A 13698-nucleotide genomic window follows, 5' to 3' on the forward strand; every position below is an offset into this window, starting at 1 on the left:
CTAATAAAACTTTCAGAAACAGCTAGTGGGCAGCATTTGACCCACAACCATTGTTTGCTGACCCCTGGCCTAAGCCAATCATAGTCATCCATCACTCTTGCTAGTGATTTGGGTACCCAAGCTTAAACCAATCAGCAAAAAGTATTTTCCTGATGATAGTCATTGGTTCAGAGAAAGACGTATGACCTAAATTGGCCCAATCAGGGAGGAGAAAGATTTTCACTTGATGTTTGGGAGACGAGAGAGGGGTTTGATCTGCTAACCCCCACATGAAGGAGGAAGCATACAACCCTGATTGTTACTGGCAATAACAACTATGATTCTATGACTATGTGGGGAGCCAGCCTTCAGATGAAGCGGACTCTGGATGACAGAAGAGAAAGATAGAACTTGGATCCTTGATGGCACCATCAGTCATAGCATAATTTAACCCACCTGACCTCTGAATTTTCAGTTCTACATTTGTTTATTATAAAATCCACTTCAGGTTGGTATTTCTATTATTTACAGCTAAACACATCCTAGCTGATGGGAAGTTTTAAAACAAGTATAAAGGCTCTGCAAGTTTGCAAACCCTGAGAAGAGCTGACATTTTTTTCCTATAAAATTTCCTTTCTGTCTTTATAAATAAATGTAGAAAAATAGGGAATAAAATATATAAATCTTTTTAATTGCCTAGATTGGTGATAGTGTATCTTCCAGTGGGGTAGAGAAGGTTTGGGCTTCCCTGGTGGCTCAGATGGTAAAGAATCCACATGCAATGCCAGAAACCCAGGTTCAACTCCTGCCTCAAGAAGATCCTCTGGAGAAGGAAAGGGCAACCCACTCCAGTATTCTTGCCTGGAGAATGCCATGGACAGAGGAGCCTAGTGGACTGTAGTCTATGGGGTCACAAAGAGTCGAACAAACTGAGAAGATAGCACAGAGGTTTACCTAAAACATCCTGTAACTTATGAAACTGTGGAATGTCTGGGTGGGAGAACATTTCTCTGTTATGAGACTAGGAGGATGAATGCAAAGGCTCTTAAGGATCTGGGCTTTCTCTCTGTTTTCCATTCACACCTTTGATCTTAAATGCAGATCTTTTCCCTTCTTCATCTTCAAACTCTAAACATAAGAAAGTATTTTACATAAGCAACATCTCTTTGAAATTTATGTTATAGCATTTTTGTTACAGTTATTTAGGTGGCGCTAGTGGTAAAGACTGGAAGAAACACAAACTGGAATCAAGATTCCCAGGAGAAATATCAATAACCTCAGATATGCAGATGACACCACCCTTATGGCAGAAAGTGAAGAGGAACTCCAAAGCCTCTTGATGAAAGTGAAAGTGGAGAGTGAAAAAGTTGGCTTAAAGCTCAACATTCAGAAAACGAAGATCATGACATCCAGTCCCACCACTTCATGGGAAATAGATGGGGAAACAGTGGAAACAGCGTCAGACTTTATTTTTCTGGGCTCCAAAATCACTGCAGATGGTGACTGCAGCCATGAAATTAAAAGACGCTTACTCCTTGGAAGGAAAGTTATGACCAACCTAGATAGCATATTCAAAAGCAGAGACATTACTTTGCCAACAAAGGTTCATCTAGTCAAGGCTATGGTTTTTCCTGTGGTCATGTACGGATGTGAGAGTTGGACTGTGAAGAAGGCTGAGCGCCGAAGAATTGATGCTTTTGAAGTGTGGTGTTGGAGAAGACTCTTGAGAGTCCCTTGAACTGCAAGGAGATCCAACCAGTCCATTCTGAAGGAGATCAGCCCTGGGATTTCTTTGGAAGGAATGATGCTAAAGCTGAAACTCCAATACTTTGGCCACCTCATGTGAAGAGCTGACTCATTGGAAAAGACTCTGATGCTGGGAGGAATTGGGGGCAGGAGGAGAAGGGGACGACAGAGGCTGAGATGGCTGGATGGCATCACTGACTCGATGGACGTGAGTCTGAGTGAACTCCGGGAGTTGGTGATGGACAGGGAGGCCTGGTGTGCTGCGATTCATGGGGTCGCAAAGAGTCGGACACGACTGAGCGACTGATTTGATCTGATCTGATCTGAGTGGTAGAGATCCTGCCTGCAAATGTAGGAGACTTGATATGTGGGTATGATCTGTGGACTGGGAAGATCCCCTTAAGGAGGGCATGGCAACCCACTCCAGTATTCTTGCCTGGAGAATCCATGAATAGAAGAGCCTGGTGGACTACAGTCCATACAGTTGTAAAGAGTAGGACATGACTGAAGCAACTTAGCATGCATATTCATTTTAGTCTCTTTTATTTGTATGAATTTATAGCTTTGATAATCTGTGAAATTATCTTAATAAAATAAGAGAACTTGAGTTTTAGAATTGTTTTTCTTCCAAGCAGGTCAAATCTGTGTAGTATTAACTTAGTCATCTTCCTAACATTCTTAAGGATTAATTTAGATAAGATATATTTCATTTCCCTCATCATATTAATATTTAAAATGAGATATATAAAGGTGAAAGGTGACAAGTTCAGTCTTGCAAAACAAGTACTAAATATTATTACTCATTCAAAAATATATTGCTGAGAGCCTACTAAGAGAGAGGCACTGCTCTAGACCTTGTTACAACACAAAGTCCCTGAGGTCCTGGAGCTTGTATTTTAGAAGGAGAGAGATGAAAAAACACATAAATCTTAGGTTAGGTGGTAATAAGTGGGAAGAAGAAACAGAAAGCAAAGGAAGAAACAGAGAACGATTGGGCAGGGGGGAGAGGTGGCATCTGATTGTGGTCATCCTCACGTGGGAAGGCTCTGAGCTGGATGGGCTCCTGGTTTGAGATACAGCAGAGGGGTCAAGTTGGCGGGAGCAGAATGAAGGAAAACGAGGACTAGAGTGGACGGGTTGGAGGGGTGGGACGGGCATAGCGTATGCGGACCTTAGAGGCTGTATAACCGCTTTGGGTTTATTCTGAGAAAGAGGGGAATTGCTAGGGAGGGTCATTAGCCTACAGACTCTTTGACAAGCCTGGATGTCCCCAGCGATACCAAAACAGTACCATTAAGAATTCTTACTGTTCATCAAGCTGATTTAAAGTCTTTACAAGCAGTTGAGGAGCTATTTATTAGATAAATGGAAGGGATTAATTCATCACCCCCTTTCAGTGCCACTTATTCTACCAGGGTGTCTTTGAAACTCTACTTCATAATAATATTTTCCCCTTTGGGTCCCTTTATGCCTGGTAGATCTGCTTTATTGACTATGCCAAAGCCTTTGACTGTGTGGATCACAATAAACTGTGGAAAATTCTGAAAGAGATGGGAATATCAGACCACCTGATCTGCCTCTTGAGAAATTTGTATGCAGGTCAGGAAACAACAGTTAGAACTGGACATGGAACAACAGACTGGTTCCAAATAGGAAAAGGAGTACGTCAAGGCTGTATATTGTCACCCTGCTTATTTAACTTCTGTGCAGAGTACATCATGAGAAACGCTGGGCTGGAAGAAGCACAAGCTGGAATCAAGATTGCCGGGAGAAATATCAATAACCTCAGATATGCAGATGACACCACCCTTATGGCAGAAAGTGAAGAGGAACTAAAAAGCCTCTTGATGAAAGTGAAAGTGGAGAGTGAAAAAGTTGGCTTAAAGCTCAACATTCAGAAAATGAAGATCATGTCATCCGGTCCCATCACTTCATGGGAAATAGATGGGGAAACAGTGGAAACAGCGCCAGACTTTATTTTTCTGGGCTCCAAAATCACTACAGACGGTGACTGCAGCCATGAAATTAAAAGACCCTTACTCCTTGGAAGGAAAGTTATGACCAACCTAGATAGCATATTCAAAAGCAGAGACATTACTTTGCCAACAAAGGTTCATCTAGTCAAGGCTATGGTTTTTCCTGTGGTCATGTATGGATGTGAGAGTTGGACTGTGAAGAAGGCTGAGCGCCGAAGAATTGATGCTTTTGAAGTGTGGTGTTGGAGAAGATTCTTCAGAGTCCCTTGAACTGCAAGGAGATCCAACCAGTCCATTCTGAAGGAGATCAGCCCTGGGATTTCTTTGGAAGGAATGATGCTAAAGCTGAAACTCCAGTACTTTGGCTACCTCATGGGAAGAGTTGACTCATTGGAAAAGACTCTGATGCTGGGAGGGACTGGAGGCAAGAGGAGAAGGGGACGACAGAGGATGAGATGGCTGGATGGCATCACTGACTCGATGGACGTGAGTCTCAGTGAACTCCGGGAGTTGGTGATGGACAGGGAGGCCTGGCGTGCTGCGATTCATGGGGTCGCAAAGAGTCGGACACAACTGAGCGACTGATCTGATCTGATCTGATGCCTGGTAGATTGTGTTTCTGTAACACTTGTCTTTTCATTCTTTTGTCATAGATTATATAGAATGAACTAGATTATTTATCAAGCCTGCCTTGATAAATAATAATTATTTACCACCCTGGCTGGTTCAAAACAGATGCTCAAAAAAATTAATTCAACAAGTAAATGAAAGAATGAGCACAGAAAAATATTTTATTGTGGTGAAAGATTCTGTATATAAATTATTTCTATAAAATAAATTTCTCAGAGTTTAATACGAAAAATCTAACCTAGGATCACTGAAAAAGACAGATTACAAGCATTTCTTTCATCTTTCTTACATCACATTTTTTTCTTTTAAAAAATCAAATCATAAAATCAAAATCTGCATTGTGACAGTTTTCGTAGGCGAATTCCATTTGTAGGTGACGACAACACCTACGTTTTCAAGAGTGCTCTAGACAGAAATTCAAAATACATTTTTGGGGTATTTTACACATGCTAGTTATTTCACTTCTCATAGAGCATCCTTCAAATATAGCAATGTGAATACCTTACTTTACAATTGTGAAAACAAAAATATGTGCAATTCTCCAAATTTTAGACTCAAGAAGGTAAAACTAAAGGAGCTTGAAACTTACACCCCACTTCCAGACATCTAGTTTGAAAGTGTCATTCACTCTGTCATGTCCAGCTGTTTGCGACTCCATGGACTGTAGCCCACTAGGCTCCTCTGTCCGTGGGATTCTCCAGATAAGAATACTGGTGTGGGTAGCCATTCCCTTCTCCAGGGGATCTTCTGGACCCAGGGAGTGAAACCGTGTCTCTTGTTGCATCTCCTTCATTGCAAGCAGATTCTTTACCATCTGAGCCACCAGGGAAGACCTTCTAGTTTATAGGATTGTATTAATATAAAAGTGATAGTTGCCAGTAGAAATGTAGGGTTGGAAAAGTTTAATAACACATAGCATAAAATTTCTTCTGGGTAAAATTTTAATAGTCAAACAACAAATTACTAAATGTTTTCTTTCAAAGAAGTTTTTTTTTTCTTTTCATCAGAACTGATTCTATTCACTCCATAATTTTGCAAGAACTCAAATTCTGGAAATACTGACCAAAAGATACAGCACCTAGGTACAAGTGACCACGGTGAAGGAGGTGCTTAGTGAGATGTCCATTTTTAAAAAGGTTACCAGAGAAGGTCTTGGACCTGTGCTAAGTAGGCCATATAGTAGCCACTTGCCACATGTGGCTATTTAAATTTAAATAAAATTAAATAAATATAAAAATAAAGAACCTCAGTTGCACTGCTGCTGCTAAGTCACTTCAGTCGTGTCCGACTCTGTGAGACCCCATAGACAACAGCCCACCAGGCTCCCCCATCCCTGGGATTCTCCAGGCAAGAACACTGGAGTGGGTTGCCATTTCCTTCTCCAATGCATGAAAGTGAAAAGTGAAAGTGAAGCCGCTCAGTCGTGTAAGACCCTCAGCGACCCCGTGGACTGCAGCCTTCCAGGCTCCTCCGTCCAAGGGATTTTCCAGGCAAGAGTACTGAAGTAGCTAGCCACATGTAAAAGGTTCAATAGACTGGTGTGGTGAGTGGCTACCTTATTAGGAAACTCATGTATAGAACATTTCTATCTCTGCAGAAATTTCCACGTTTCTATCTCTGCAGAACAGCACTACCTTAGAAAGTGCAAAGAGAGGAGTCAGGTTGATGAAACCTTTGATAAAAGTAGGTGAACAACTCACTCTGGAAAAGGAAACATGGATTCTGGGGAAAAGATATCTTCCCACACTGGAGTGCCTCTTTGGGAACACAAACGAGTTTAAAGACAAGATAGAAACAATAGTTGTTTGTTTGGATGTTCAGAAATGTTACTAAAATTCCACACCAGAAATTATTTTAAAACTTTCCTTACCCTGGAACCAGAGGCAATATATTTTTATACATAAGGAACTTTCTTAGAGATAAAAATAGGCAGATTTCAGATGAAAGAAAATGTGCTAAGAGCAGTATCCTCCAAAGATCAGTGTGGTCAGCAATGTTTTCCAAAATGATTGTAAATTACCTGGAAGACATAATACATGGTTTAATCTTCCAGGTGGTACTTTGCTGAAGTTTGGTGCTAACTATCAAATCAATGGAGACAGAAGAAACTTTTTGGGAAAAGCTCACAGGAACTGGAGTGAGCAGAAAGGTGAAATGTAAAATTCAATGAAAACTGGTATTGATTATTGTATGTAAAGGAAAATAATGCAAATCAGATGAACTAAATGATGGTCTCTGAATCCAGTTTCATGTCTAAGACAAAATCAAGAAATTATGTGGACTAATCCTTTGGTTCCCATTTCTTGCTTATGGCTAAAAGGAACCCCTGTGGGCAGACCGAGTAGAGAAAGTTTTTCTTCCTCTGGATGGATGCAGGCCTGTGCCAGGGTGTGTGGTTTGGCAAGAGAGGCTCCGTGCTGGATTTTAGTATTGTACTCCTTCCCAACCCCTGCACACTTCATTTGCCAGATGCTGTTGTATGAGCCATAACCATACCAGGTGACCCTGAAGGGACTCTTCAGCCAAAACTGTTATGCTGCCAGTTTGCAAGCTGTGATGGATCTAAATGTAAGATGCTTTTACAATCTGGTCTCTCTTTGTCAATATATCCATGGAAAAGCTTGAAAATATCCTTAATAAAGCAACCAAAAGCATCACTAAGGAAGACTATTACGTGAGCCTAAAAATGAGATTTTTCATCCAGAAAAGCAAAGAATGTGTAGCTAAATCTAATAAAGTCATAAAGAATTGAGAAATGACTCCTGTTCAGCAAATCCTAAAGCTAGGAACAGTTGAGAGATCCCTTTAATAAAATAAAAGAAGGTTGATTTTATATGGCAGATCAGAAACTTCTAGAAAATACAGATATTTAAAAGAGGAAGTTAATTAAATTTACAGATGGTAATTCCATAGCATGCTAATAAATAAATTTTAGGAAAATTTGGACTGTTTTCCTAAATATGTAAGGTTAGTATTATGGAGGCAACCCACACCCAAGACATCCACTGGTACTCTGGTGAGGTCCAGCCTAGCTCTGTGTGAGGGGATGGTGACCTGAATCAGCAGGGCATTTTATGGTTATCATTCTTGGCTCTGTCTGTGTCCCGGAAGGAAAGTCAACTTTGCGGTTGACTGGTTAGACAATCAGTTCTGATCTGGTTCTAAAAGGAAGCTCATTAAATTAATTTTTATTAATGTAGTTTATTTATAAAGTTAGTAAAAATTCTTCAGAAAATGTTAGCAAGAAAGAGTAGAATGTAGATAATATTAGAACAGTTACCTCAAAGATGGGTTTTCCATCAGGCCCTGAGGGTAGAAGATTTGGAATTGCCCTTTTCTCAGAAATATTGAATGTAAGACTAAAACCTGAAAACCAAACAAAAGCCCACACATTTTACTCCAAAGAAGATTTTTCTGGAGGAGGGCATAGCAACCCACTCTAGTAGTTTTGCCTGGAGAATCTCGCGACAGAGGACCCTGGCCGGGTACAGTGCATGCAGTCACAAAGAGTCGGACACGACTGAAGCAACTTAGCACAGCACAGAGCTCAAGGAATACATATCTGTGTGTGTGTGTGTGTGTGTGTGTGTGTGTGTGTAGGAGTCCCTGGTGGCTCAGAGGTTAAAGCGTCTGCCTGGAATGTGGGAGACCCGGGTTCCATCCCTGGGTGGGGAAGATCCGCTGGAGAAGGAAAATGGCAACCCACTCCAGTACTCTTGCCTAGAGAATCCTATGGAGGGAGAGCTTGGTAGGCTACAGTCCATGGGGTCGCAAAGAGTCTGACACGACTGAGTGTGTGTGTAGAATTTTTAGCATAAGTATAATCCATTTTTAATTTACGGAGGCATGTAAAATATATTCAATTTCATATAAACAAGTCTGCTGCAAAACCAAGTAGTCATATGCTGCTTTTACCATGACTTTCTAAGTTACTTTCCAGGGTTGACTTAATAGAGGACCCTGAGATAAGAAAATAACAAAGGCAGCTGTGATAAAGCAATTAAATCTTGCTTTGTTGGGTCTTCCTGCAATAAAAGATAAGACATTGAAGCAATTATTCAAATAATTCAGGCCTGAAATATATTCACCTAAAATAGCCAGATAGTTGGGATAAGTGTGTCATTTTGGTTTTTTGGTTTAAGTTGTCTGAATCACTGTGTTAATTCTGCCACTTAATCTAAGTAGACACACTGAGGCTGTGAGAAATTTTTAGGTTAGTGAGGAATGTCTCTAGATTTTTCTGTGATTATTTGTAGCTCTTTCCATAATTGCAGTGATCTCACAGTTTTACCTTTTAACCAAAGTCTAATCCAATCTTCAAGCTTCCTGCTAAAGAACCACCCAGGAATGTTTGGGGATTTCTGTGTAACCAGGCCCTAGGAAAGCTGAACCCAGGGAGACAGCTACTAAATTCTGGAGCTCTTTCAGACTGCTCAGATTCACTACACCATGCTGAAACTAAGGAGTTCAAGAGTTGAGTTATTTAATAAAGAGCTCTTATACCTGGATTAAGGTATCAGGAGACCATCAAGACCAGACTGGATGATACAAAAGGATTTTGCCTAAGAATTCGAAGTCATTCCACACTGAAGAGTTACAAAAGGTAATGTGTAATGTGAGGGAACCTGGGTAACCTCAATGTGAAAAGGAAAATGTACTCCAAACCTTTATTGCTGATCTACAGGAGGGGAGTCTCTATAATATAGTATAGTTTATAAAGATTAGGTATTTAGTAGGTCAATTATGGGGCTTTTGTGAAGTCTCAGTGGTAAAGAATCTGCCTGCCAATGCAGGAGCTAAAGAGACTTGGGTTCGATTCCTGGGTCGGGAAGATCCCCTGGAGAAGGAAATGGCAACCCACTCCCATATGAAAAAATCCCATATTCTTGCTGGGAAAATCCCATGGACAGAAGAGGCTGGGAGGCTGCAGTCCATGGGGTCAAAAAGAGTTGGACACAATTGAGTGACTGAGTACGCATCCATAAATAAACAAACTCACAGAAAAAAAGATCAGATTTGTGATTACCAGAGGCAGAGGTTGAGGGGAGGATGAATTGGATGAAGGCAGTGAGGACGCATGAACTCCCAGTAGTAAGATAGATGGAAACTAGGGATATAGGGTACAACATGATAAATATAATTAACTCTGCGGTGTGTTATGTATGAAAGCTGTTAAGAGAATAAATCCTAAGCGTTCTCACCACAAGGAAGACAAAAAAATTGTTCTATTTCTTTAATTTTGCATCTGTACATGATGATGGATGTTCACTAAACTTATTGTGGTCGTCATTTCAATGGTGTATGTAAGTTAAAACATTATGCCATACCCCTCAAACTTATACAGTGCTGTCAATTCTATCTCAGTAAAACTGGGAAAACATTCCCTCAGCAAAAGTGAAAATAAATAAAAAGATCAGACATTTCATTTTTTATTTGAAGCTCCAACTAAGCGTTTTTGTTTTTTTTTTTTAAACTGGAGAAGGATGTGTTTATCCAAGTGAGAGGCTTAATTTGCTTTTACACTGTCGTTGAATAATAACTCCAGAGTGAGGCATTGGCATGGATTTGTAAGGGAGCCTGGGTAATCTCAAATTGAGGATAATAATAGCACCTGTTTCAGAGGGCGGTGGTGAGGAAAGAATTCCAAAACCCCTGCAATGCCCCCAGCACTGAGCTGGGATATTCAGCAGAATATTCAGTCCAGCTTTGCCATCAATATTGGAGTAGTCAAAGCTCTTATTAAATGTTTAAAACGCATCCAAAATGTCCTCACTAAAGGCAGAGGATTAGACTCTAAACGCTATTGGAAAAAAATAAAAAAATAAACGCTATTGGGTTTTTCAGACTTCACAATTTAAATTATTAAAGGTGGAAAGTTCTAGACTGAAATTAAGAGGCACATTTAGAAACATTGTTTCTTGAACTTGCTTTTTGCTTCTGCAAGGCAAGAGTGAGGACCTCTGATCCAAGGTGGCCACCTGCCTCTTTGGACTTTCTTGTCATCCCTGCAGCCCTGACCTCCACCAAGGCATTCCAGGGGAGAACTTCAGTGCAGGGGGCTCCTTCTCTCTCATTCAGTTCTGAATATCTTTGGTCCACATACAAGCATGAGTGAGGACTCGAGGGTGGCATTTAATCTGTTAATGCTAATGGATACTTCACACCTGAGTAGATGAGCAAACTTCACCACCCTCTGAATCTACTAGAGTTCCCTCACAGAATCTTACCCTTGCTTTTTTTTTTTTCTATTTTGTCTTTTTTTTGAGCATGTGTCCTTCTCCCCAGTCCTCTCCACTTTTTGTATTGGTTAAACAAATGATTGATGTGAATATTTCTGCCTGTGATAACTACATCACAAAAGATGCAAATGAGTTGCTCTTTGGGATCCGCTCTTGATTTCCCATCACTTCCCTGGTCCCAGCTGCATTACCAGCCAGCCACTGAAAAAAGGATCATTTCCTCTTAAAAGGCTTCCCTAGTAGCTCGGTCGGTAAATAATCTGACTGCAATGCAGGAGACCAGAGTTCGATTCCTGGGTCGGGAAGATCCCCTGGAGAAGGAAATAGCAACCCACTCCAGTATTTTTGCCTGGTAAGTCTTACAGACAGAGGAGCCTGGCAGGCTACAGTCCATGGGGTTGCAAGAGTCAGACATGACTTAGCAACTAAACCATCACTAGCTTCTCTTTAAACAGCTAAATGTGGGGAGGGGAGGGATAAATTAGGAGTTTAGGATTAACAGACACAAAATAGATAAACAACAAGGACCTCCTGTATAGCACAGAGGACTGTATTCAATATCATGTAATAACATACAATGAAAAAGAATCTAAAAAAGAATATACATGTTTGTATAATTGAATCACTTTACTATACACCCAAAGATAACACAACATTGTAAATCAACTATACTTCCATTTAAAAAAGGTAAAAGGTATTACTTGAACTCTGGTCTGGCTTCTACTGCTTCCTAAAAACTAGCTGTGGGAACACCATATACATTTCTGTGTTAAATAGAAGAAGCTTGCCACTTCAGCCTGGGTGCCTGCTTCAGAGAACACTGTTCTCCTGGAGTCAGGCCAACCTCAGAGAATCTACCCAGCTGATCCAGGAAACACCGAACCATTTCCATTTATGGACATTTTCCTTTACCAATTAAGAACAAAGGGGAGTTGTTGGGATTTTTTCCACCAATTTTGCCTTTAAAATTTTTATGCTAATGATGACGTAATTAGAACTATCTGCGGGAGATTATAGGCTTAAAATTGAGACCAGCAGCCCTGTCTGTTGCTGGCATGTTAACAGCCAGTGCTTCAGTTTTTATCATAAGTGAGTTTGAAATCGGGTGACATGCCAGACATTCCTTCTGAAAGTTAACTAAGGTAACCGATGGAACTCAAGGAAGAAAATCAACATGTCATTTGCAGTTCTATTTGGGAGGTTGGGGTGGAGAGATGACAGTTTTGTAAAGTGATTTACACAGCATTGTTGAAAAAAAAAAGTCCCCTGGCCTATGACAGAGCTGCAAAAGAAACAATGGACAAAGGGGACTTCCAAGGCTTCAGCCTTCCTGGCCACGCCCTGTGGGAATGCTCCAGTACCTTTCCATCTCTGATCAGAGAACTTCTGCACAAAACATTACCCCACTGATACAGGGGTTCCACTCTAGATGAATGAGACAACTTGAAAAGAGGAAAATCCGAGGGCTGACTTCCTAGGACAAAAGTCCAAGATGGGTTTGACATTCATGGTGCTAAGCAAACATTTCAGAAAGGCATCTCTTAGCTTTTGTAAACTGCTGAAACAGATCTCCAAAAGAGAAACCCCTAAATCAACTATGCTTTAGTAAAATAAATCAACAACAACCAGGAGAGGGATGTCCCTGCAATTCTTGGGTGGTATATGGGCCTGAAGGCCTGGGATGGCCTTTCACCTGAAGCTCCTTGGAGAGTATCAGAAGCAGCAGAATGTCAGGGCTGAACTCTGCTCTGGCTTTGTCACCATTTATGCGGATGCTGGTGTATTTCTAGTTCTGGGTTTGAGTTCGCATATTTTAGTTAAAGTATCATTTTAATTGGGCTTCCCAGGTGGTGCTAGTGGTAAAGAACCCACCTGCCAATGCAGGAGACATAAGAGACAGGGGTTCAGTCCCTGGGTCAGGAAGATCCCCTGGAGGAGGGCACGGCAACCCGCTCCAGTACTCTTGCCCAGAGAAACCCATGAACAGAGGAGCCTGGCAGTCCATACAGTTGCAACATGTCGGACATGAAATCAAATAGCTTTTTTTGAGATTTTTCTCTTATTTTTTAGTACTAGTTTTATTGAGGAATAATTTACATATGATCAAATTTCCCTGTTTTAAGTGTTTGATTACTTTTGACCACTCTCATATTTCTGAATATGTCCTGCATCCCCCCAAATTATCCTTACATACCATTGCAGTCAATTCCCTACCCCTACTGGAAACTACTGATCTGTTTTCTTTTATTGTAGTTATACTTTTTCTAGAATTTCATATAGATGGAATCATATAGAATCTGGCTTTTGTGCCTGGCTTCTTTCACTTAGAACAATGCTTTGAAATTTATCCATGTTTGTAAGTATCAGTAGATCAATCCTTTTTATTGTTGAGTAGTAGCAAGATTATTTTTTTTACATTTTTTGTGTAAAAATACACACAACCTAAAATTTCCTTTCTGATTATTGTCTGAAGTTTAAAAAATATTTATTTGGGTCACATGGAAAAGCAAGTGATTTTTGTTACTTTTTTGAAAAACACGTGTTAATTGAAGTTAATCATAAGGATAAGGATTCAAATGCAAAATTTTCGAAACATTAGCCAGGTGAATATGAATGTGAAGGAGATTTCCAGAGATGCAGCAAAAATGCAAATTAATTAACAACTTCCAAGTAAGTGTAATCAGAACATGAACCTGGATTAGACCAAGCATTTCACAGAAGTTTAAAATTATGATGTAATAATCAATCAGTAGAAGGATTAAAGCAAAAAACAAACAAAAGAAACCCTCCTACCTTTCTCATATATTTTTTAAGATTTTTTTTTGATGTGGATCATTTTTAAAGTCTTTATTGAATTTGTTACAATACTGCTTTTATATTTTGTTTCATTGGCCTCAAGTCATGTGGGATCTTAGCTGCCTAACCCAGGATCCAACCCACACCCCCTGCACTGGAAGAAGTCACCCACGGGACCGCCATGGTGTGTGTGCTTAGCAGCACAGTCGTGTCTGACTCTGTGCAACCCTGTGGACTTTAGCTCACCAGGCTCCTCTGTCCATGGGATTCTCCAGGCAAGAACACTGGAGTGGGTTGACAATCCCTTCACCAGGGAATCTTCCCGACCCAGG

Source organism: Bubalus kerabau, chromosome 5 (genome assembly GCF_029407905.1).
Source record: "Bubalus kerabau isolate K-KA32 ecotype Philippines breed swamp buffalo chromosome 5, PCC_UOA_SB_1v2, whole genome shotgun sequence".
Lineage (NCBI taxonomy): Eukaryota > Metazoa > Chordata > Mammalia > Artiodactyla > Bovidae > Bubalus > Bubalus kerabau.